Source organism: Bos indicus, chromosome 5 (assembly GCF_029378745.1).
Source record: "Bos indicus isolate NIAB-ARS_2022 breed Sahiwal x Tharparkar chromosome 5, NIAB-ARS_B.indTharparkar_mat_pri_1.0, whole genome shotgun sequence".
NCBI lineage: Eukaryota > Metazoa > Chordata > Mammalia > Artiodactyla > Bovidae > Bos > Bos indicus.
Genome location: NC_091764.1, coordinates 60,480,855 through 60,506,160, shown reverse-complemented (window position 1 = coordinate 60,506,160; position 25,306 = coordinate 60,480,855). Strand labels below are relative to the sequence as shown.

The following is a 25,306-nucleotide window of genomic DNA, read 5'->3' as shown; positions in this document are numbered from 1 at the left end:
CTTCTACTGGAACTAACCCAAGACCACGGTCACAGCAGCTGACAAGGCCTCTTCCAGGCCTCTCCAGAGAACAGAGCTACCTGCTATTTGCCCCAGCTGTTCCTTCTCCTTTGTAATTTATAGCCTAGATATTGCCATGGTGGAGGATAGTTAGATCATTTAAATCAGTTTGTCAAATCTGAATAACACACATCCCTCCTTTGGAAGGAGCAGGAGGCAAAAAATTAATAGGTCCTCATGTGGGCAAATCATCTTCACTAAATATCTTATTATAGTCTGCCTTCAATATTAAGAAGAAAAATGGATATAAGTGCCTCAAGGTTTATAGTTCTTATACAACCAGCTGATTGCTCCCACCCTATGCAAATTAACAATTAATCTTACATATGACACAGGATACTTGGTTGAGAGACAACCAACACAGAAGTTATAGCCATGTAAGGTATTTTGAGTAAGATGTGTTTATACAATTATACCCTACAAAGAGGAGAGAGACTCAATTCTCTCTCTACCTTTTTCAATTTTTTTTGAGTATCCATTTTATGCCAAGACACTCTCTGGGTATTTGGGGCACATCAGAGACAAAGGAGATGAAGATCTCTGTCTTCATGAATCTTACATTCTAATGGGAGAAGACAGGCCAAAAACAACAAACATATGACTATTACAACACAATATTTTGGAAAAACAGTGTTACAGGGAAAGGCAACCAGAGCAGGTTAAGGAGGTGGGAGCCTGGGGTGTGTGAGCAGAAGGTCATGGAAGGCCTGATTGAGAAGCTAAGAACTGAGAAATACCTTTGTTAAAAAATAATTTTCAAAATGGGTTAAAATCGTGGCTCTCCTACAGATATAAAATGAAGACATGTTAAAGATTTTATTTCACTCATTAGTCAACCAGGGAACTTGGCAGGTGTTCTAACAAGTTCAAAAAAGAATCTGAATAATAAAGGCATTTATAAATTAGGAATACTGAAATGAATGCACAAACAGGGGTGACAGGGGAGTCAACTGAACTCTACAAGACAGGAGAGAATTTGCATACCTACAGACAATAATTATTTTTGTTATCAGCTATCTCTAATTAGTAGATTGTAAAATACCTTCCATAAAGCCAGAATCACATCCTCCAGAGGAGATTAGAGTCTAGACAATGCACAGTTTTTTGTGGAAGCATAATTATTTTCTACAACTTGCAGCAGATGAGAGGGTGAACTGCTTCTGTCTACTTAGAAGGCTACACAGTGAGGAAGAGCAGATTCAGAGCCAGACTATCTGGGTTCAAATCTAAGTACCAGTCCTATTTGGCTGTGGGACTTTGGTTAAGTTACTTAACCTTTCTGTGCCTCAATGACCTCATAAGGAAAATGGAGATGATGATGATAAAAGTGTCTCCCTTATAGGGCTGTTGTAAGGATTACATGAGTTACTAAGAACGCACTCGAACTACACTTGGTACATAGTGTTATTCCAAAGTTTACTATTATTTTTTAAGCAACAGACACTTCTTCATAAATCATGTTGTGAGGATATTTGGCCTTCACCTAGCTCAAAGGCATCATTTAGATACTATATCCATCTCGGTTCTTTGTTCATTAGGCAATGATTCCACAATAGGCACTGATATCCAGGAAGAATCTTCCAGCTCTTTGGTGACTGTTGTTTATAAGGTGACCTAGAATATGTTTCGGAGAAGGCAATGGCACCCCACTCCAGTACTCTTGCCTGGAGAATCTCATGGACGGAGGAGGCTGGTGGGCTGCAGTCCATGGGGTCGCTAGGGGTCGAACACGACTGAGCGACTTCACTTTCACTTTTCACTTTCATGCACTGGAGAAGGAAATGGCAACCCACTCCAGTGTTCTTGCCTGGAGAATCCCAGGGACGGGGCAGCCTAGTGGGCTGCCATCTATGGGGTGTCCCAGATTCAGACACGACTGAAGTGACTTAGCAGCAGCAGCAGCAGAATATGTTTATGTGGGTTTTTAAAAAGACTATCATCAAAAGATGAAAAAACATCAACAGATACACACTACTATATATAAAATAAATAACAAAGACCTACTGTATAGCACAGGGAACTATATTCACTATCTTGTAATAATCTATAATGGAAAAGAATCTGAAAAAGAATATACATATAATGAATCATTGTTGTGTACCTGAAACTAACACATTATTAATCAACTATATGTCAATATTTTTAAAAGTCAAAAAACAGATTTTCAAAACTTCTGGCAGAAAACTCAGATCCCTGAACACATGTCTGCTGCCTTCAGCTTAAGAAACCCTGGTGTAAAATGCTTATCCTGAAGCTTCCAAGTTGTTTCTCTAGCAAAGACAGCCCTTGGGTGTTCACACCTCCCTTGGGACTAGTTCTGCCTTGATCTATCTTGTGCCCCTGGAGCAGGGAAGGGAGTTAAGGAGACAAGAACCATTGGCTCCAAAAGAGGTAGAAGAAGGGCTCTAAAACGACGATCCAAGGGGCAGCCATGATGACACTGCCTGTGAAGACGGAGCCCAACTGGGGAGCATTCCCCGGGCTGCTCACGGTGGAGGCGGACCAAGCGTGAAAAGCTTGTCCGTGGCACAGAGAGGGAGGGAGGGACATTTAGGCAGACTCTGAGCAGTCACTTTCCACCCTCATTCTGTGTTTTCAACTCTTTTTGTCTTTAAAGAACACAAATAGTATCCTTGATTCACTCTTTCATCTGGAGGGAGTCTCAAAGAGAAGGAGGCTATAGACTGAATATACTGATCACTCTCGTCACCGATGGTGCCTCCCTCTGCCCACTTTGTCAAATAAATGAATGAGTAAGACTGAGGTTAGTACAGGCCTCAGTCTGTGCCCTTAACCACTGTTACACTGCCTCCCACCAAGAGCAAGGAACTCGCATCAGGATCAGGACTGGGAGCAGGCTACTGGAGAAGGCTTGCTAGAGGACTAAGCTTGAGCAGACCCTTGAACAAAAGGGTGCGCAAAATCTGAAAAGGGTGAGAGGATTTGATCAACACCCCTCCTTCAAAAGCGTAGAGCTAGAGTTCTGTTCAGAGGACCACGCCCGTGATTTCTCCCCTTTCCTTGTTAACATTTAGCTTCTGTTGGGTCATAAAAACCAGGTTCTGGTACAGATGTATAATTCATGGAGTTGTGTCATCAGGAGAAAGTCTTGCCGTAGGAGAGCATTTGAAGTTCTAGGGGGTGGAAGGCAAGAAAAGATCACTCTTTCACCTTCAAAAAGAAAAAGGTAAGAGGAAAGAATAAGAGTACATCATGAGAAACGCTGGGCTGGATGAAGCACAAGCTGTAATCAAGATTGCCGGGAGAAATATCAATAACCTCAGATATGCAGATGACACCACCCTTATGGCAGAAAGTGAAGAAGAACTAAAGAGCTTCTTGATGAAAGTGAAAGAGGAGAGTGAAAAAGCTGGCTTAAAACTCAACATTCAGAAAACTAAAATCGTGTCATCTGGTCCCATCACTTCATGGCAAATAGATGGGGAAACAATGGAAACAGTGACAGACTTTATTTTGGGGGGCTCCAAAATCACTGCAGATGGTGACTGTGGCCATGAAATTAAGACATTTGCTCCTTAGAAGAAAAGTTATGACCAACCTAGACAGCACATTAAAAAGCAGAGACATTCTTTGCCAACAAAGGTCCATCTAGTCAAAGCTATGGTTTTTCCAGTAGTCATGTATGGATGCGAGAGTTGGACTATAAGGAAACCTGAGCACCAAAGAATTGATGCTTTTGAACTGTGGTATTGGAGAAGACTCTTGAGAGTCCCCTTGGACTGCAGGGAGATTCAACCAGTCCATTCTGAAGGAGATCAATCCTGAATTTCATTGTAAGGACTGACGCTGAAGCTGAAATTCCAATACTTTGGCCACCTGATGCGAAGAACTGACACATTTGAAAAGACCCTGATGCTGGGAAAGATAGAAGGCGGGAGGAGAAGGGTATGAGAGAGGATGAGATGGTTGGATGGCATCACCGACTCTATGGACATGAGTTTGAGTAAACTCCAGGAGTCGGTGATGAACAAGGAGACCTGGCATGCTGCAGTTCCTGGGGTTGCAAAGAGTTGGACACAACTAAGCAACTGAACTGAAATAAAAAGGAGAGAGGCAGAAGTTCTGCACCATAGGCAGGGCAGGGGTGGAAGCAGCCAGTGATGGCTCAAGTCCAAAGCAAGAATCAGTGTGGAGTCCTGGATGAGACGGCCATGTAACCTGCCCAGAGACAACCTCCAACACATGCCTGAAAAACAAAGCCCACCCAAGACCCATAGGTAGAAACCAGTGGTTACCAATAGGGAGGGGCAAGGAGGAAGGGATAAGATAGGACCACAGACTACTGTGCATTAAATAAGCATGGGGCGGAGACAAGGTAGTGGAGTAGAAGGACATGGACCTACTCCCTCTCATGGAAGCCCCAGAATCGCAACTGACTGCTGAACAACCGTCAGTAAAACAAATGAGCTACAAGGATGGGTTGTACAGCACAGGTAATATAGCCAATATTTCATAATAACTACAAATGGAGTTTAACCTATGAAATGTTTAATCACTCTGCTGTACACTGGAAACTAATGTTGTAAATCAACTATACCTCAAGCAAAATAATAGCTAAGTCCATCCAGTAGCAGAGGTTACTGTGCTCCTTCAAACACCACCAAGCCTCCAGCAGCAGCCAGGCTGCCAGGAGAGTCCATCCCAACCCATGACCACCAGCATCACCTTGTCACCCTGCACCAGAGGGCTCCTGGTGAAGCTAATGCCTCAGGGACCATCACTTTGCACAAGTCTAGGGGCTCGAGTGATTTTGTATTTATAATTTGTGGGGGTCTGTACAAAGAGGATTTCTGCAAATTGTTCTAAGCTTCAGCACCACACCTCCCAAAATTTAGCCCTGCCCCCACTCCTTCTCAGGCTGCCTCCTCCTGAGAAGCTGTGCTCCTCTCCTTGATGGCAGTCATTCGGCCACAAGGTGGCGCCAAACATCCTAACGTGAGACAGAGCTGCACCGAATCTGTAAGCAAAGCCTGAGGTTTCTGCTTCCACTCTTGGAAGCTGAAATACCCTCTTATTTGCTCTTCTTCCTATCTGTGGCAACCTAACGCTTCTCTTTGCATGTTTCTAGTTTCATTTTTTTAAGCTACCCTGAGTTGGAGTTTAGAGAGTTCAGAAAAATCGTCTTTGTAAAGCTTATATATTGTAGGAACTAGAGAACTTTTAGCCAACTTAGAAAAAACCAGTTATAAATGAGAGAGCCCAAGGAAAAGAGAAAAACTCCGGTGAAAGAAATAAACAAAGTAGGTGTTCAGCAAGTTCACATCTTTTTACTTGTTAAAACTTGCACAGTTAGAGAAGTCAGGACGAAACTTCAACACTCAGTACCGAAAATTCTCTGAATTTCAATTCCTCTGCCCAGAATATCTACTAAGTGTTTCTGTAGAGAAATGTCAGAAACCATTCCATTAAAACAAAAACAAAAACCTGTATTTAAGGCAGGGAACTGGAAAACAACAATTTGTCCTATTTGAGGTCAGCAGTAACTTGGCACAGAATAATTTTAGGGCATTAAGTAAATAAGGATTAATATTTGGTAACTGAGCAACACAAATGGAAGTCTTTTTTATATTATTTTTGAGAAGGTGAAACTAAGATTATTGACATGTATTTTCAAAAGACATTTTAATTCTTGTCAACCACTGTATGCAAAAAAATGCTAATCTGCGAGACTAAATTCATGTCCCTTGAGGCTTTTTTTATTTATTAAAAATGTTTATATTCTCATTCATTCTGTGACTATCTGCAGATTGTCCGTGCTTTAAGAGTAGTGTGTGTGAGCTAAGTCCCTTCAGTCATGTACAACTCTTTATAACTCTATAGCCTACCAGGCTCCTCTGTCCATGGGATTCTCCAGACAAGAATACTGGAGTAGGCTGCCGTGCCCTCCTCCAGGGGGTTTTCCCGACCCAGGGACAGAACCCAGGTCTCCTGCATTGACACTAGCACCACCTAGGAGGGGCCCCTTAAAGAGCAGAGTGAGCAAGAAAAGAGGGAAAGCAGTCATCGCTCCGCCTTTTTTTTTTAAATACCTTTTACAGTTCACAGCGTTTTTCAAATCATTCTGAGCACAGAGAAAGATTTTTTTCTGGGGAAGTCACTGATAGCCACTATAATAACAACACCTGCTGTTTACTGTGCAGATAATCCATTCCTCTTTCCTTCTGAACAACTCTGTGTTGTCTGTGGATATATGGGAAGCAACTCAGTTGGTTTGTTGGCGACTTTTATAGGGTGAATTTCCTTTGGAAAAGTAAATGGATGGCTACATTAACTCCAGCTGGGAAAGTAGGTTCCAGCCATTCTACTTTCTGCCGCATTTGTATATTCAAGCCGTGTCCCATCATTTCCTACCCCACCCAGCCCCACCACTGCACATCCAGTCCTAGCTCACCCCACATTTTCAGACTAGGCCCACATGCAGATAAGAAAGGGCCTGTTCTCACTCTAGGTTGCCTGGCATGGATGGATACCACTTGGGTCTCTAAATTTGGCAAGATCTCCAAACTTCCTAATATTCCTGGTACTGAGTTTGTTCTTCCTGTGCCAGAAGAGATGGTGATCAATCCACAGGGTTAAAAAATAAATAAATAGAATAACTGGCTGTCCCAGAAGCACCCACCTATTTCTCTGCACCTGAAAGAAACAAATGGGTTGATCTGAATGAGATGGTGTATAGAAAAAGCTCAGCACAGTGCCCCGTACATCGTGAGCCTTCCCCGGGGCTTACATGCTGCCTGCATCCGTGCCTTCTGTGAAGCCTTGAACAAGCCTCCCACCGATGGAGCTATTTCTTGTTGGCCATCAGATCCCCTGGAGAAGGATATGGCAACCCACTCCAGTATTCTCGCCTGGGAAATGCCATGGACAGAGGAGCTTGGTGGGCTCCAGTCCACGTCTCACAAGAGAGTTGGACATGACTGAGCAACCGAACAATGATAGTCACTACATCAGTGTCATCCAGCAATTCCAGCACAGCACCTGGTAAACAATGGGCATTCAATAAAAAAGTATCATGAATCTCACTTTCTTTCCCCTTAAGATAGGGACTGTAATATCTGATTTCAGAGACTCTTCTATCACCTGCTAAAGAGCCCAGACATAGAAGAATTTTATTTTTCTCCTTTTTTCTTGGAAGAAAGATGGACTTGCCCACTTCTCCGGCATGTCCCCACATGGCTTACAATCAGGTAGCCACACAAATAGTGTATGATCTTTAGTCCCCCACATATATACACATCTCCATTTAATCTCTTCTTTGAAAACATTAGACATAATTTTATTGGGCAGTTAAGGGAACACAAGCCTGCTAGATCAAAGTGGCCAACTGGTCACCCAACCCTCCCAAAGTGAGGCTGTAGCTCATTATAGCCAATTGGTTAACCACATCTACCTCCCTTGTATATCAACATGCCCCAAAAAACAGACTCAGAAGTCCTGGGCACTGAAGAGAAAATCTTTTCAGGTAACCAACAGTATTAAAAAACCAGACCACATCTTGAAAGATAAGTAGGGCTATAAAAAATCAGAGGTTCCCACAACCTGGGTCCCTCCCCAGGTCCCTCCATAGAGTCTCACAAAGCCCAGGCTCTGCTGACAATGCCTTTTCTTTAAACAGATGAATTGCTCCTTCCCGGACACTTTTGGACTAAAACCTGAACCTTCGCTTTCTTTGCAATTGTGTTTGTTGTCTGCGTTGTTTTCGAGGATCTTAATTCTGGCTTGAAGCACATCTCCCTCCAGCTCTCATACTTGGTAACATTCAGCTTCCTCTTCTGCAGGTTGTAGGCAGGAAACTGGAAAATGGGCCACAGGAAACCTGGCCTCCTACATCTGTCCCACTTTGTAATTGCAGCTCTGGTTTCATTTTGCCTGTGTGTCAGCTCTGTTTTAACCCTCAACACAACGGCCAAACTCTGCTTTCTGAAAGAACACTGCTATGCTTATTGCCCAAGGAAACTCACTGAGACTTTTTTCCCTTCCCCAGAGTAATTAACCGTATGAATTCAACATGGAAAAAAAGTACTAAGCAAATTCTCCTAACAGTAGTCATTTGGATCAAAAGTCATATGGAGCTAGAAAAATGATTCATTCAAGGTGATCAAACTACCACTAAGTCCCCAGTGAAAATTTAAGACCGCTGGATAGTACTGTACACAGCAGAAGTTGTTGTATATCAGGATGATTACTAGCAGTCCAAGGCTGTCAGATGAATTCTGACTTTTGAGGCTTTGATAAGTAACATATGAAAATAAATTATAATCATCCCTCATTATAACTTCTCATTATGATGCTATTTCAAATTATGTTCTTAACCATACAGCTATTAGGTTGAACCATATGATATTGTTTTCATGGGTTGAAAATAGTCAAATACCAGCAATCTCTTATAGTCAACCTAAAACATACGATTGTTAATATACTGAGAGAAGAGATACACACACACACACATACACACACTCATCTCCAGGGCAGTATCTTCCTCCTGTGTTTGGTCTATGGACTCTTTTTGAGAATCTAACATTCTCTAGTGGGGGAAAAAAGATATATTTAGATCCTAAAGATAATTTATAAATCTCAGAGAGCCCCATTCTAAAGGAAATGTTAGCTATATCTTTCCCCACCACCAGCAATACTGTGTCCATGGAATTTTCAAGAATAGGGCTTCTACAAAAAAAAACCACAATTTCTTCTTTAAAGAGGAATTTTTTTTAATGTTAGCATGTGATGAGCATTTACTATGCATTTACTACGTTGTCTAAATTGGATACCCATGATTTAATGAGGTAGAATAAGATGCTCCAGCCACAGGAGTATTATGAGAAAACAGAGACTTGGATCCAGGTGCACCTGGATTCTGAGTCCAGCTTCTTAATCACCACACACAGTTCTCCCAGCAGAGGTTTTATTTCTTATATGCACACCTTATAGCTACTAAGAGAAACGCCCCATTTTAACACAGAAGGAAATATAGTTAACATTCCCATGAGACATCAAATCAAGAAGTTTCCTTGTTCATTTCTGGTTTTGCTTCTGTAACTCCAGTTGTTCCAACTGGTTCTAAGAAAGTTTGAACCCATCCCATCATTTAAAAACATACAAAAAAAAAGTTCCCCTTTTTTAAAACATCTACTATTGGTTTCAATACACGGCAGCTTCATCCAATGCTAAATAACCAAAGTTGCTTCTTGATGATAAGAAGCTGTGCCTTCTATTATCTAGTTCTTTCTCAGTAGGAAAGACATCCTCCCGTTTGGTGTGTACGCACGCGCTAGATGGTGGATCAGGAGGAACATGGGAAATGAAAGGTAGGTGATCTCACCTGCCCCCCAAGCAGAGCCCCAAACCTGCATGCATTTCATTTAACAATGATATGACTCATGAGAAACACATCACTGAGAATAGGGGCAGGCTGGGGACCCCACTAAAAAGATGTGACCTACCAGACTTGGTGAGCACCCAGCAGAGGCTAAAAATACTTTCTTTAAAAACCAACATCTCTGGGGAATCCCTGTTTCAGGTTCTAAGAAAGCAATACGTGGGATCTCATGGTGTCTCATGACATGCATATAAAATAAAAAAGGTGTTTTGCATTGAGTAAAACTTACTTAAAACCTTGCTAAGTGTTCTTAAGTTTGAGCTTCAATTTAACGAGCTCCCTAATTTCCAGTGGGTACTTTTCTTCCTCACTACCCCCTGATTCTTATATTTCATAGGCCTTTGAATGGAAAAATCTTTTCCCTAAATTTCTGTACTGTTAATAAAATTTAATCCTGTGTGCAAGGAGAAACACTGGATGTCAGAACATATAAATTCTGATCATAGTCATGGCCTTGAGGAGTTGCATGATGTCAGGGAAGAATGTTAATTTCTCTGTTTCAACTTTTTAAGTAAGAACAACCCTAACCCTGCTCCATACAGGGTTAGCAAACTACAAACTACTTTTCTTTGATGAAGAGTATTTCAAAAGTAAAAATCTAAGATATCCTTTTGATCAATATGCTATCTAAATGATCTTTAAAATAAAAATGGAATACCTTCAGCTTCAAATAAAGCCTTCAGAGAGATATATTTTCTTTTAATTTGTGAACTATGTAGAAGGCAGAAAATGTTTAGTTACCTACTTTTACAAAAATCAAAAACAAAGGAAATCTCACATGCCACTTCTACTAGGATGAAACTATAACCTTTCAGGTAAAGTTGAAAGCTCCTCTGTGCTAAATAGTAAGTTGCGTATACACTCCACAAGGATATACAGAGTGCAGTCAGAACACTTCTGCATGATACAACATGATGGTGGTTTTTCCACATCCAGAAACTGAGACATTTCCTGCCAGAGCATCCTCCAAACTCCACTATTGTGTTGAAACTGTAAAATCTTTCTAAATCAGGACTGACTTCCTCCTATTATGCTTTAGAGGCGTCTTTCTGGGAAGGGTAGATTCAAGGCAAAAGGTAGGAATTCCTGCAGCACCACCCAGTGGAAACATAAGAGAGAAAAAAAGGGGCGGCGGGGGGTGGGGCGGGGGGAGAAAACATGTTGAATTAAACAAAAGTCATGTTATAAACTCTGCTAATTAGAACTCTGGACAGTACGCTTTTCCCATCAATGGTGACCAGCAATATTTTGCTTAAAAATTGTGTCCTTGGTCCTCAGGCCATTCCTTCAATGCACCCACACAAATGATCAACATCACATCTGCCTGGTCTCTCTCACACATGTATACATACACACACACACACACACACACACACACACACACACACACACACACACAACACAGGGCCGACACTAGGGCCAGGGAGGAAGGAGTCCCGGATGGGGTCAGGAGTGGCCTGCGACACCATCCCTTCCTTGCAGAAGGCCTCCCAAGGGACGCTGGGGACCAGGAAATCTGCACAGCTGTGCTCGGTGTCCCCGTCCAGCTGCAGGGTCGGGCATTTCCTGGTAGAAAGGTAACCATCTGTGCATCTTCCCCTTTCCCTGGTCTGAATGCACTCAGTCTGGGCCACCTCCAACATCTGCAGGCATTTCAACCTCCCTCGCTTCCCCCCGACGGGGGAAAGGCTCAGAGCTTCCCCTTCCCTTGTGGCCCTGATCTCCAGTCCCTCAAACTCTCTTCATGGTGACCACTGCTTCTGCTCCTCTGTCTGACCAAAACCTCCCACAGATCATTTCAGTCCATCTCAATTCCACTTACCACCATCATCTGAACACGTCTCTTGGCCAGCGACTGCTTCTCATGCACGCATGACACATCAGGCTCCTGATCTTGGGAACAGGATGGAGCAAAAGGGACCCTTGACCCTCTCCTTCCAGCTTTCCTTCCCAGAGAGCCCTGGCATCGGCCAGGAGAGGGAGAGAGCTGTGGCCTTCCCAGAGACACTGGAAACTCTCTTGTCTTCTCTACGGAACTTAAAATAATCAAAGTATCATTTCCTCCATGTCCTGGCTATTGTAAATAGTGCTGCAATAAACATTAGGGTGAATGTATCCTTTGGAATGGTTTCCCCCGGGTATATGCCCAGGAGCGGGATTGTTGGATCATGATAGTTCTATTTTTAATTTTTTAAAGGAACCTCCACACTGTTCTCCATAAAAACCCAAAAAAGAGAGGATCTATGTATACGTATGGCTGATTCATTTTGCTGTACAGCAGAAAATACCACCACATTGCAAAGCAATTATACTCCAAATAAAGGTTTTTTTTTTAAAAAAAGCATCATTTCTTCAATCATATCTGAATGCCTATATCACTAAAAGAAAAATGGTCACCAACACTCCTAGTAAAGTTATCTTTCCCTTTTCCTGGAATAAGTCCACCAAAACCATTTTCCATGTCTTCTAAAAATAGAAAATGATATTAGTTAGCTGATCTTGACATTGTTTATAAGTATATGATCGGTGTTAGAAATGTTACAGCATTTTTGAACTGTTTACAAATGGCTAATAATAATATAAATATAAACCTTTCCCCTTTCCTTTTTCTGAAGTGTAACATTTCACAAAATGTGCTGGTTTGTGAAAATGTCAAAATTTGGCTGGGATATATTGACTAACATTAGCTAGTTTTGGGGGCCTTACTATATATAGTACTGTTACAAAAATAGTGACAAGTTCCTGGTATTTGTGACATCATCTTTAGGGATTCTGGAGAAGCACAAAAGACCTGCCTTCCAGGGGTGGCTACCTAAGCAAAGATCCACGCTTACTTGAGCATCACTACTTCTCGAGTGCTCTTCTTGACAAAATGCTTGGCATGGTTTAGAAAATGCAAATTCTCGGCCTCAACATTTATACATAAATCTGGTATGATAATATGTTCACATTGGAAGGGATCTATAAAAAACAGTGACTCTGCAGTCTTCAAAATATCATCACCTGCTCATGTGGTGGACATCTGTGGGGGATTTTAGCTGCGTCTAAAGTCATGAAGGTAGAGTCTCACTTTTATATATAGCTTTACTGTCTCCATATGCATAATTCTCTCCCACATTTTTGTAGAGATATCAAGTGTAGCTATATATGACAAGTATGGTACCAAAATGCAGAGTTTCGTCTAAATTCAAATAACTGCTAATAAAGTTCTTTTTAACACGAAGCAAAACTACAACAGCATGAAGGTAAAATGGCAAGCAAAAGGCATCTCATTGTTTGAGAGAACGTCCATTTCAAAAATCTAGCCTGACTTGTAGATAAACTGTAGAAAGTGGAACACATTTAAAATATCTTGGTGTTTCTGTTGAGTATTATTATTTGTATCTTTTTTTTTTATGTTGCAAAAACAGATAATGTGTGATTTCAAAACTAATCTTCTCCAAGGCGTTATACTTGAAATCTGTTTATTAACCCCCAAACTGCAATGAATAAATGAACAAAATAACAATGAAACTGTCATCAAGTGGAAGACTGAGAGTTCATTCATTCGTGTCAGGCTGATGTGCACACGTTTCCTTTAAGAAACCAACAAAAGCATCCAACAGGAGAACCGTTGTTGGCGGCATCAGCATCCAACATCAGTGTGCCAAAAAGCCTCCTCACACACCTTAATTCCCACGTGGGCACCTGCCATCCACCAAGTCGGGTTAGCCCTGTTCTTACATGTCACATATGACTTGTTCCTCTGCTTACTCTTCCAGTAATTGTTCCACACAAATATATTAATTGCACAAAATAAGTGCCAGCTTCAACTTTAGATGATCTTTTCCCTTTGCTAAAGAAAATCACCCTTTCTGTATTTGAAGCATTTGGTACATATACGATCTTCTCCATCAAGGTCTGAAAGTCTCTGTTTTCCTAAAGACAAATTGGTAAGTCTTAATATCTAGGTGGCTCAGTGGGTAAAGAATTCGCCTGCAATACAGGACACACAGGAGACTTGGGTTCAATCCTGGGGTTGGAAAGATTCCCTGGAGGAGAGCATGGCAACCCACTCCAGTATTCTTGCCTGAAGAATCCCATGGAGAGAGGAGCCTGGCAGGCTATAGTCCATAGGGTCGCAAAAAGTCGGACATGACTAAAGTGACTGAGCACACACAGCATGTACAATATTTAGGTTAAAAAAAAAAACAAAGGATGTGGCAAAGCCTGGAGGAGGGTGCTGTTCTTGTGGTTCAGTTCTGACTTAAATCAAAGCAGGTCAAAACTCTGGGGAGCAGTGATGCTGAGCTTCTGGGAGCCCCAAGTACTCTTGGGTCATTCGGTTTGCTTTAAGACATCTTTTAATAGCATATACTTCTGTAATGAAAGTAATTCACTTTAGGAAATTGTTTAACACTCTTCAAAATTACTCTGCATCTAAGGATAACAAATGCAGAATTGAGAATCAGTGCTAAAGAACCTAAAGAAGTGAATGAAGCAAAGTCAGGAACGCTAAGTGGCTGGATGATCCATGCTTCTGGTTTTGCCTCCACCATCAAAGATGGAGAGGGCTCACCAACAGGCAATCTTCCCTCCTCTAGAGACTCAGCACCATGGGACAGCATCTCTCTCTCTCTCTCCACCTGGGGTTTAATTACTTCCAGCCCTGACTCAGAATATCACTGGGAGAATCTGGAGATGTTTGTCCTAAAATGCTTCTAAAAAGAAAGAAAGAAAGAAAGAAAGAAAAAAAACCTAGCCATGCTCTACTACCCAACACCTTCTGGTCTAAGTGATCAGTATCTGGAGTTTTAAAAACAGGCAGGAATGTCAGCAAAAAATAGCTTCCCCAAAACCCTCATGAAGTCTAGAATCCAGAGAATTTCAAATGTAAGACCATACAGAAAAGATCAAGGAGCTGCATCCACATAGTCTTCAAATGATGCTAAGTGGTTTGGTCCCTTCCTGTATGTTCTATATGGGGCTTTCTTCTCTCCTGAAAATTATATTAAAAAATCCAAGCTCTTTTGAGTTCTCAAAGCAATGATTCTTTGGGATGAGATGAAGAGCTCTGGCAAACTTTCCCTTATGCCAATCCTCTATATAGAACTGGGGCCTGAATCCCACATGAGAAGAGGGACTCTGTGGAGAAGGAGCAAAAACTGAGACCATGTATTGTCTCATTCTCTTAGACTCATGCATTCCTCCTGTAGCTCCATCCACAGAGGCACACACACATACCAATGCTCTAGTAAAGGGGTACTGAGGAAGTTACCTCTCCAGTTCACTATTAATCAGAGACATATTCTTAACTATTAGTGTTGGGAAACTGTTCTCACATCTACAGCCTTTTTCGTTTGCCTAACAGAACATTCTGATTCTCCTGGGCTCTCGTGTCACCATTGTGATAATGACAAGGACTTACAGGTGTAAACGTCTTAAGAATTCCTGCAGTTAATTCCTACAGAGGGACCCTGCAGTTACGTGGGAGCACATCCCGGAATAAATTCTGGGCCTTGTTTTGTTGTGCTAGTTGTCATAATCTCTCTCTTCTGACAATTAACTGCAGGGAGAAAAAAAATATTGCTTAATTACACCTTCTGATTAATCAAGGTTTGACTATCAACAAACTACTCCTCGGCAAAACCCAGCTGAAATTAGCAGCAGATCTAGCCCTCAACTGAAAACAATTTAGGTATTTAATTATTCATCCTTTCATCATCACCCAGGCAGTCTTATTATTTTAAAACTCAATCAGAAATGTCATTTACTATAAGCAGTTATAAACAAAAGCTACACAAAGGTTTTAGTATACATGAAGAAGCACTTTTAACAGCGACTGTTATGGAACTCAGCCCAAGGAACCTATGGAAATGTGGTCAACTGAAGTCTCAATAAAGGACTATGATTGCTGTAGAATGATTCATTTTAATATGGAAAGAACTTTACATTGAGATTCTTTCAAGCTGTACTATCTTATAAATTACCTAACTGCTAACCAAGCACTCTGAGTATAACACTTATCAACAACAGAGCTAAAGTTTGTCCCCTCAGATGATAACACACTAACCTGATCTCTATAAATTCACTTTTGCTGCAAATCTGGACAAAAACTCTGGACAACAATATATCCTCAATAGAGGACATTCTTGGCTGTCTATTTGGTTTAACCAAGAGATATGCCTCTTATTAATTCAAATAACTTACTGTCTAAGAAAGAGCTGGATTTAGGAATAGCAATATCAAGTTCACTGGCAAAATGGGGGGAGAAGAGCCATACTGACAAAATCTTTCCCCTTCAGGTTGCTTTTAACTCAATGGATGTCACATATTGTACAAAGGGCTGGAATAAATACAAGGATGAGAAAAGATGAGGCCCAGTGGGAGCTTACAGACTGTTGGGCAAGACTGATGAGCAATACATCTTGATACATTCATGTGCAGATATCCCTCAGTTTCTGCATCTAATGAATTTCAGGGTTTGGATGGTGACTTCAGATAACAAGGGGTAGCCAGCTATCAAATCTACATGGTTCCTGAGTTTTGGATAAGGAGTATTAAGGAATAAGAAGAAACATCAACCCCAGCTCCAGAAACAAACATCTGAAACTGTTTGGTACCTGCGCTTGGATAGCAAGAATCTGCAGAGGAAGAATTCAGGTAAAAGGAAAACACAAGTAAATCCGGTGACAAGGGCTCTAAAGGCCAGGGATGGAAGATGGGGGAGATCTGGTCTGGAGAACTGGCAAAGGTTTCCCCGGGGAAGGGATGGTTGAGCAGAGACCTGACAGATGACCAGATGCTGGCTCAAAAGTGTAGTGAGAGAAGTTGATGGGAACAGAGGACCAGGAGGGGATTCCCAGAAGACAGAAGAGCATTTGGAAGGGCCCAGTGGTCAGAGGGCACGTTACACATTTGAGAACTTGAGGAAAGGCCAGTGGAGTTGGCCTAAATCACAGCATGTCGCTTACATTAGAGATTTTTGGTCTGTATCCCAGCTGCAGCCGCTGGGAGATTATAAGCAGAGGAGCCACAGGGTCGGAACTGGGTTTGAAGGACTGCTCTAGCTTGTGGGCAGGGAAGGGACTGGAGGGGATGAGGGGAAATGTGGACCCCCTCAGATTCAGCGAGGGGGAAGGATTTTCAAATATGATCAGGAGGAAAGAGCAGGGACCCAACCTGGTGATCAAAATCTTATCCAGGCTACTCAGTACCCAACCTGGAGATAGTCACTGGTGTCCCCAAGAATGAGGCAGTCATGGTCTTTAAAACAAGGGGTGCCTGTCACAAACCTCAAGAGGAGGAGGAAAGGGGGCTTGGCACCTTCCCTTGGGTGATCCTGATTCAACAAGGGGCAGAAATGGGATTGAAGGGAAACTTACGGGGAATCCCTTTTTCCACCACCAAACAGTTTCAAAAACTTGCTGCCTGTCTCTCAAAGTCAGCTTTTGGGGGATGACAGCCAACATTTACTTTACACTTTCATAACTCCTGGAAGAATTCAAGTTCTCTATTCTAAAAAAAAAAAAAAATCCAACACAAATACGACTTTGGATCTAACTCTCCAACCACTCTATCCTCTGGCCAGGAAAACCTCCGTCCAGGGAGATCTAACAAGTTAGCCTCTAAACCCAACTTGTTTTAAGGGAATCTACTTTTTCCTGCAACATACATATGACTGTTGGTTAGCATAAGTGATACTAAGTAGTGTAGAAGGGATTTTTTTTTTCCCCTCTTACAGGATGATGAGGAAATCCACACGTTTTGACAATTTCTTTTTAACCAAGCAGATCAAATAAAAATACTACAGTATTTTATCCTGGAGCTCTGGGGTTTAGTAACATGGTAGAATCATGAAATTGCCATAATATAATGAAAAAAATAACCAGGGAATGTTTCTAGATGATAGAAATTTCTCTCCTTGGAGGTAAAGGGTGGGGATTACATAGGTGTATACTGTAACACTTCAGATCTGTGCAATTTCATGTATGTAAATTATACATCAGTGAAAGAAATAAAAAGACACAAAGAGTCTCAGATTCATTCTACTTTTGGAGTAAATGACCCCTAACCTCACCAAACAGTCTCATCACTCCCATATTTATACTTGGAAAATTAGGAACTGTCCTTAGATATGGTAACTTTGAAAATACTTTGGATGCTATGTGCTTTGGAACTTCTTTTTAGAGCATGTATATGAGTAAATTTATTTTAATCCAATTCAAATCAGAATCTATTAGCATAACTATCATCTTAATTTCTTTAAAAATATGCAAATAAATCTCACATCCAATTATAAAATAATCCCATTTAATTCCTAATTTAATAATAACTTTCCAGCAACTGTAAATTAAAACACACAAAGTGGTCTGTAATTCCTAGTGGCAAGTCAACCAAATTACAACTTATTTAAAAGGTCAATTCAAAGTTTATTTTTAAATTGCTGACATATATTTGAGTTTCCAGTAATGGATGAAAATCATTTTCATTTTGGTTGTGGGTAGGGATGATGAGGAGTCAAATTTCTACATAAAAGACTGAATTATCTACCATTTTTGAAGGCCCATAGGATGTGTTAACAGTGCACCCCAGACACAGAAAAATACAAACTAATGGTTACTGAAAGGAAAAGAGGACTTGGCAGGGATGAATTAGCAGGTGGGGATTAATGTATACATGATACTATATATAAAACAGATAACCAATTAGGACCTACTGCACAGCAGAGGGAATTATACTCAATATTTTGTAGTAACCTATAAGGAAAACAATCTTAAAAAGAATATACATAATTGAATCATTGTTGTACATCTGAAATTAGCTCGTTATTATAAATCAATTATGTATCAATCAAAAAGAAACAGTACACACACACACACACTGATAATTCCCTTTACTGAGGCTGTATTCTAAGTGGCAAAACCAGAATTTTCACATTCTCACTGCCACAGTCTCAGCCAAAAAGCTGGATGATCTCAATTCAAATTGGTCACGGGCAATAATAATCTTGAACTGCAAATTCACTGAAGATACCAACTTCAAAGTTCGGAAACTTTACTGATATAAAATGAAACACTAATGAATAAGAGTCACCCAATGGGCAAGAAGCACCTTCTTCCCTTCTTTACAGCTAGAGAAGTTCAAGGTGTATTTCTGGTCTAACCTAGTTTCTCTGTTTTCACCACTGAGCATTCTATTTTGATGTGTAGCACCCTGGACTTCCTGTTACTACATCTTGATATTCTTCTGCAAATCATGACTCATCCTTAAATCACAGAGAAGCTCATCAAAATCCCAAACTTCACAGCATATATGAATTCAGTCTTTCATGAGGGCAGCATTCTTAGAACATGACTTGGGAGCCACAGAGACAAAAATACTGAACGAGTTCATGTAGAAATTATGTCAATTCACTGTTGAGTCAACACATTTATTGGATCAATAAATACAAGCTCTACAGGTGATGATTTTGGTCTTAGGACAAGTTATTAAACTGTGTTACACGATATATTAATGAAAATAAGTTACAAAGCAGAAAGTATAGTGTGACTCCAATTAACAATTTTGTGTGTGCATGTGTGGGTATGTGTGTATGTATTTTTAAAGATCAGAAAAAAAAATACACTGAAGTGCTAACAGGGATTATGGGAGATGTTTATTATTTTTTCTTTGTGGTTTTCTCACTCTTCCTAATTCACATTAATATTTTTATAATAGAAAAAAACAACCTTTAGAAAATATTGCTATACTAATGTGACCTCAAATATATCAATCTATGAAGGCAAAAGGGAATTACAGACAAATAATAAAACATGAAAAAATCTTGCCTTAAACATACAGAAACATCTGCCAGAAATGGAGCCCTTCATTCAAATGACCACAACTGCTCATCCGTATATGTAGGTATTGGCCCTTAGGGGCAGAAGCTGTCTGCCCACAGTCAGGTCAAACCCAAAAGGGATAGAGAATCTTGTTTCTTTTAAAGTTTAATGAGGAACCCCAGGTCTAGAAATCACAAAGATGGCTGAATCATTCCCTGGGACTAGAAAGGAGCAGAGCCATTAATTAGTAAGCAGCAATTCACCATCAGCAAAAAACAAACAAAAAAAACCCTCTACTCCAGGAAGTCACATCCTTAATTTTTTTTTTCAGTGTATTGGGTTTGTTTGGTTTTAGGTAATGTTTTGCAACCATGTTGGTTTTCTGAATCTGATAAACATATAATCGGGCAGCACAGGATGCATAAAATCCAGTATCTGACAGCTAAGAATGGAATACTTTAATTTATATACACTGCCTGGAAGCCCTTTACAACTGATTTCAGGAAAAGATTCAAGTTCTAAAAAGTTATTACAAATATAAATTTCAATTAGGATCTCACAATTACAGTTATTACGTATTACCAGGTTTGAATTATTAAGCTTTTTTTTTTTTAAATAAGAGAAGGTCTTTCATAAATGTTTAGCAAACATCAAAATTAAAATAGGGCTGAAAAAAAAAAACCCACTGCTCTCCCCCATCTGGGCTACTGCCATTCTGGTCTAGACAGCATTAGTACCAGGTAAGTCAGCTTCAGAGAGGGTCTAGCTCAGCTCACAAAGGTACGCCATCACACTATCATTATTTACATGTCGTTCCACACATACTACTAACCAAAAAGAGAAAGGGAGAGAAAATTCTTGCCTACTTTGTTATTCAACATGACAGAAAAGTGCCAATGATGATTTTTATATGTCCTATTTGTTGAATGAATTCATATGAAAGTTATCATCTTCATCATTAACGTAAACAAGAGTTTCTCAATCTGGGTACTCCTGACATTTTGGGCTAGAAAATTCTTTGTGATGGGCTATCCTGGGCATTGTTGGATGTTCAGCAGCATCCCTAACCTCTACTCAGTAGATGCCAGTAGTATCCCCTCTGATTATGACAACCAAAATGTCCCTGGATATTGTCAAATATCCCTTGGGAAGCAAAATTACTCTTAGTTGAGAACTGATATAAATGAACATCATGCATTCCAAATAATAACTTATCAGAATAAAGAACTTGACCTCCTTTTTGTTTTGAAGGAAATGTAGTCTACAGAGGAGAATATTTACAACCTTTATCCTTCAGATAGATCCTGCAGAATGATGCTGCCTTTGGAAAGCTTTTTTCCTTATCTGTTTATTGTAAGTTCTGTTATCCTACTTACAGCTTTCAATGCAACAATTTATTGAGCATCTACTCTGTGCCAGGTGCAGTGTTGGGGACATCCTGTATTCATGTCCACTGACTCACACCCTGGTGGGGCTGGTTGGGTTGTTTTCAGGACATGCTTTGCCACCAGAAAAGAAACACTGACACCTTAAAAACTCCTCAAGAGAGCAGCATGTCCTTGTCAATAAAGGAGATCCACAATTGCAATCAGGTTCCTTAAAATTATTTACCCTTTTTAGTAACTCTACACATTTCCAACATTGAAAGGTTAAAAAAAAAAAAAGCCCAGAAGGCCTTGGCTATATTTGGCATAGAATGACCATCAGGGGTTTTTGCAGGGAGGATCATTACTGGAAACCCTAAAAACATTTAGGGACAGTCTTCTTAACTGTCTGACCCGCGAGCCCTCCTAACACAATTTGTAATTTTATAATCCCCATAAATTGAAACTCATAACTGACCTTTCCCAAATAAAAGTGTATCACACACAGAGAGAGAAGGGAGAGAGATCAGAGGGTATTCTGTTTGCCAATAAGACTCAGAAATCAATTTGAGCTCATTAACAGTTGCCTGGAACACGCTCGGTTTCTCATCACCTCCGCCGCACCCCCCCTCTCCCCCTCCAACTGAAGCACAGATGAGAGAGGATGGGTGTGTTTGAGCTGCTTGGGTAACAGAAACTTCACACACACACACACACACGCACACGCGCGCGCGCGCGCGCGCGCACGGACAGCTAGGAGAGAAAAACCTTGTAAGCCCAAAATCCAAAATGACTTCAAAGTTTAAGATGCTACCCTGAAAAGGTTCGTTGGGCGACTTGCCCCTCTAAGTAAATAAAGCCATAACTTGTCTCGGTCTCCAGCGCAGGGCTCCCCCGGCTGACAGTGGCTGCACAAAACCCCTCCTGTGCTGAGCAGCGGAAACTCCTAATGAGATTAGTTGGTGTGTGTGCAGACATTACTTAGCAATGACTAAAGGGGCTCTCTTCCTGCAGCAGCCAGTGGAAAATTCAGGGAACTTTTTCCCCCTGCAGCAGCAGAATCCCTTTAACCCTCTCCCCAGCCAACTCCAAAAACAACTCAGCCTCCCCCGGCGTCCCCCACCTCCCGGCTGGGGTGCTGGGGGAGTTAAAGACCCGCCAGGGGCTTCCAAAAGCGGGAGGGTGGGAGGGGGCCGGCGGGGAAGGGGCGGGTGACCCCTCGAACACTACAAAGGAAACTGTAAAAGGCACAAATATATAAACCTGAGAAGGAGCAAACCACAGTTTCTTTGTGAGCTCCTCTAGTGAGTCATTTTCAAGATGCTGTCTGCTGCCAGTTTCAAAGCGGAAGCGCATGGCAATTAGTCTTGCCGTTTCCAGACAAGCCAGAAACTCTCCCGACACTCGTTTTTTTTTTTTTTTTCTTCTTCTTCTAAAAAGCCCCTTTTGCAGTTTCTGAAATAACATTTCTTTCTCCCACCCCCACCCGCCGCCTAACTGCAGCTTGTCCTCAAGATGATTCGGTTCAGAAAACGTAACAAAAATCCAGACCTCCGATTTTTCTTTTAACCGTCCAAAATTGTGATTGCTACCCCCTAAAGTTACAGTAGCATTACAGGCCAACATTCAGTTGCAAGTTGAAAAGCCCCATCCCAAACTGCTGCGGGCTCCAAGACCATCGCCGGCCTGCCGGGTCCTCCTCCCAAACCGTGTCCAGTAATGACTCTGCCAGCTTTATAAGGTCTAGTTGGGCGTGCGCCTGGGGCGCCGACCCGGGCTGGGGTTCACCTGCCGAGCCAGAGGGGACGCGGCCCCCAGCCCCGCCGCTCGGCTCCCCACGCCCTCCTCTTCCCTCCCCACCCCTGTTCTCCCTGAATCCGAGCATCCGTACCCAATGCAACCCCGAGGAAGTCCCAGCCCCCCTCGAAGGTCAGCGGTGGTCCAGTCTCCAGGCACGCAGCCTGCTCCAGTCACCGATCCTCCCGGGGACCCCAAGTCTCACCGTCCCCCGCTCCTCCGGCGCGCCCCCTCCTCCGGGCTCGCAGCGCAGCCCAGGGCGGGGTGTGCCCGCGCCGGGTGGCCGCAGCCCCCGGGGCCGGCGCGCGGACCCAGGCGCAGGAACATCCCGCGGCGCCCACTCCCAGCGGCCTCCTAGCAGCCCCCCGGCCTGCAGCCTCCTACGCGGTGCCCACCCGCCCCACCCCCACCAAACCACACAGAAGAAAGGAAAGAAAAGAAAAAAAAAAAAAAAAACCAAACCAACCCCCACGAAACTTTGCAAGTGTCCGAGCAACAGGCACGAACCCTACTACCTACCCAGATGTGGGGGAGCTTTCAAGATCCTTCTTCGGGGGAATTTCTAGGAGGAACCGGGCGAAAGCCCCCGACTTTCCATGCTGACAGGCGTCTGCAGACGGTCTGTTGCTCTTGTAATGAGATCCTGATTTCCCCCCCTTTTTTTTTCTTTCTCTCGCTCCTCTTTTTTTTTTTTCCCCCTCTGGTGTGTGTGAGAGCAGGAAGTTGGAGCAGTCAGGCCGAGCCGGCTCACTTCCTTTACTGCATTATTCCCCAGGCGGTGTGCAGTCTGTGTAAACAGGCTTTTCCGCCCCGCGCCGCGCGCCCCGGCCGCGGCTGTGCGCCGGGGCTGGCCGCCGAGGCCCGCGCATACTCCGCCGCCCCGGGCCCCGCACCGCGCCCGCGCCCCCGCCCGCCGCGCTCCCCGCTTCCTGCTCGGCCACCCCCGGGGAGGAGCCTCCGGACCCCTGGCGACTCCGAGTGGCCGCAGCCCCTCCCCACGGGGGGGCGGGCAAGTCGGCCAGAAACCCGGAGGAGCTGCCCCGGCGCGCTCAGGGGCTGACCTTGGGTGGCGGCCGGGGCCTGGGGGGTCCCTCTTCTCCACCCTCTAACCACCTCCCCCCGCCGCCCAACCGGGGGTCCCTGGGCTGGGTACTGCGCTGCGCGCCGCTGTAGGGGCTTGCCCTGCCCGGTTGGTCTGGACGCGGAGGCCCCAAGTGGGGAGGCGGCTGGACTTGCTGTTTAATGTCAGCTGGGATGGAAGAGCGGTGGGGCCGAGGGGCATCGGGAGTGGGGTCTCGGTGCTCTGGGCTAAAGGGCTACTTTGATCGTGGGTGGGGGCGTGATTGCTAAGGAGGAGAAGATGTTTGTTGCATGTGCAGAAAAGGAGGCGCGGGTTTTGTCTGAGAAAAAAAAAAAAAAAGCCAGCGCTCAGAGTAGGGGGCCCACTTTGGGGGAAAAGGATGAGAAGCCACAAACTGGAAGCCAGGATTCTCCAGAAGAGCCCTGTCTGGCCGTTCGCTATGGCCTACCCCGGGCCCGACCTTTCCTGCCTGCTAAGGGGACTTAAGAGGGAAATGAGCAGCGACCAGGGGCCCAGTGACTGAAGCTTCGGAGGGAGGCTCCGTGGTCTCAAAACTGGACCCCACACCACACTATTCCCCCATAAGGACACCCGCCTCGAAGGGCTCAGGCCAGGCTCTGACGAGAGAGCTCATCCACTGCCCTGAGGCTTAGAAGAGGGGGCCGGTGGAAGGATCCCCCACCCCAGTCCTGGGCTCCAGCCCCAACTGCTCAGCTTCTGGCCCCTTCCTTGTCCACGCCTCTCCCTCCTGAGCAGCGCAGACCCGCGTCTCCTAAATTTAAGAGTGTGCATCACGTAGGGGGCTTGTTAAAACGGGTTTTAACTTCACCACAGAAGTTCCTGATTCAAAAGGTCTGGGATGGTTCTCAGCCCAGGCTAAAGTTAGAATCACCTGGGGATTGTTTTGAACACTATTGATCTCTATGCACAGCACAAACCAATTAAGTCAGATTTCCTGGTGGCAGGGCCTGTGTGCTTTCCAAAGGGTGGCTTTCTAAGAGTTCCCCTACTTGCTTATTTGTTTCTAATTTTTGCAATCTTTCTGAAGTCTATTTGTTTATGAATCTCTCACTCTTACTAACTGTGGGCTTCTAAGGGCAGGGTTGTATTTTACTCTAGTTAGTACCAGATCCCACCCCCAAGTGTCAATCAGAGCACCTGACCATAGGACAGTCCGGTTCCTCAGCCTTTGCTTTGGGGCTGGCGTGGATAGTTCTCTGAGAAGTGGGGCTGTAGCCCACCAGACCTCCGAGAGAGGTGGGAAAACATGAAGAGTTCGGGGCTTGGGGGAAGGAAGGAGAGTAAAGAAGAAGGAGAGGGTATGCGGAAGAGGGCTATTTATCCACCCCAGATTTTCCACAGATAATTTTCCACTCTAGAGATTATTGCTTTAATCCCTAGTGGGCTTCTATCACTCAGTAGAGCTTACTCTGTACCTCTGAATGATCCAGCTGGGGACCAGGGGAATGTTCATTTTCTATCCTTCTCAGAGAACCAATCTCAGACATACAATTCAGAGCACTATGTTATCTAAAAAGTGTATGCCAAAGCAAAGCATGAGTGTATCTTAAACTAGTGGCTTTCATGCTTTTTTATTATATATCTTCATAAAAAATCTTTGTTGAATCCTATTATGTAAGCAAGAGATTTACATGATTTTATTAGGCTTTGTTTTGAAGAAATGCTTATTTGTCTAAGGCACTTCTGAAACACTCATGGGCAGTCCTGGAGTTTCCCAGACCAAATGAAGACCTCCTTAAGTTTTCCTGGTGTTTTATTTAGGTTGTCCATATCACTAGTCCAA

The 25,306-nt window shown here is 43.1% G+C and overlaps 1 protein-coding gene and 1 long non-coding RNA gene across 6 annotated transcripts in view; one reads left to right on the top strand and one right to left on the bottom strand.

Annotated features, from left to right (window-relative positions):
* The window catches only part of ELK3 (ETS transcription factor ELK3), a 70,094-nt gene extending 46,779 nt beyond the window's left edge, over window positions 1–23,315 (bottom strand). For 2 of the 5 annotated variants that reach the window (XM_070789563.1, XM_070789564.1), the window contains exon 1: window positions 22,941–23,314. The gene's annotated coding sequence lies outside the window, so the exon portion shown is untranslated. Of the gene's footprint in view, window positions 1–11,279; window positions 12,253–22,940 lie in introns of those variants that run through there. The other 3 variants (XM_019961120.2, XM_019961117.2, XM_019961118.2) reach the window with 3 other exon arrangements.
* Window positions 12,248–18,894, top strand: LOC139183154 (uncharacterized). Its single transcript, XR_011566648.1, has 3 exons — window positions 12,248–12,515; window positions 15,918–16,099; window positions 18,649–18,894. It is a non-coding gene; the product is annotated as an uncharacterized lncRNA (long non-coding RNA).
* Window positions 23,316–25,306: the final 1,991 nt, after the last annotated feature.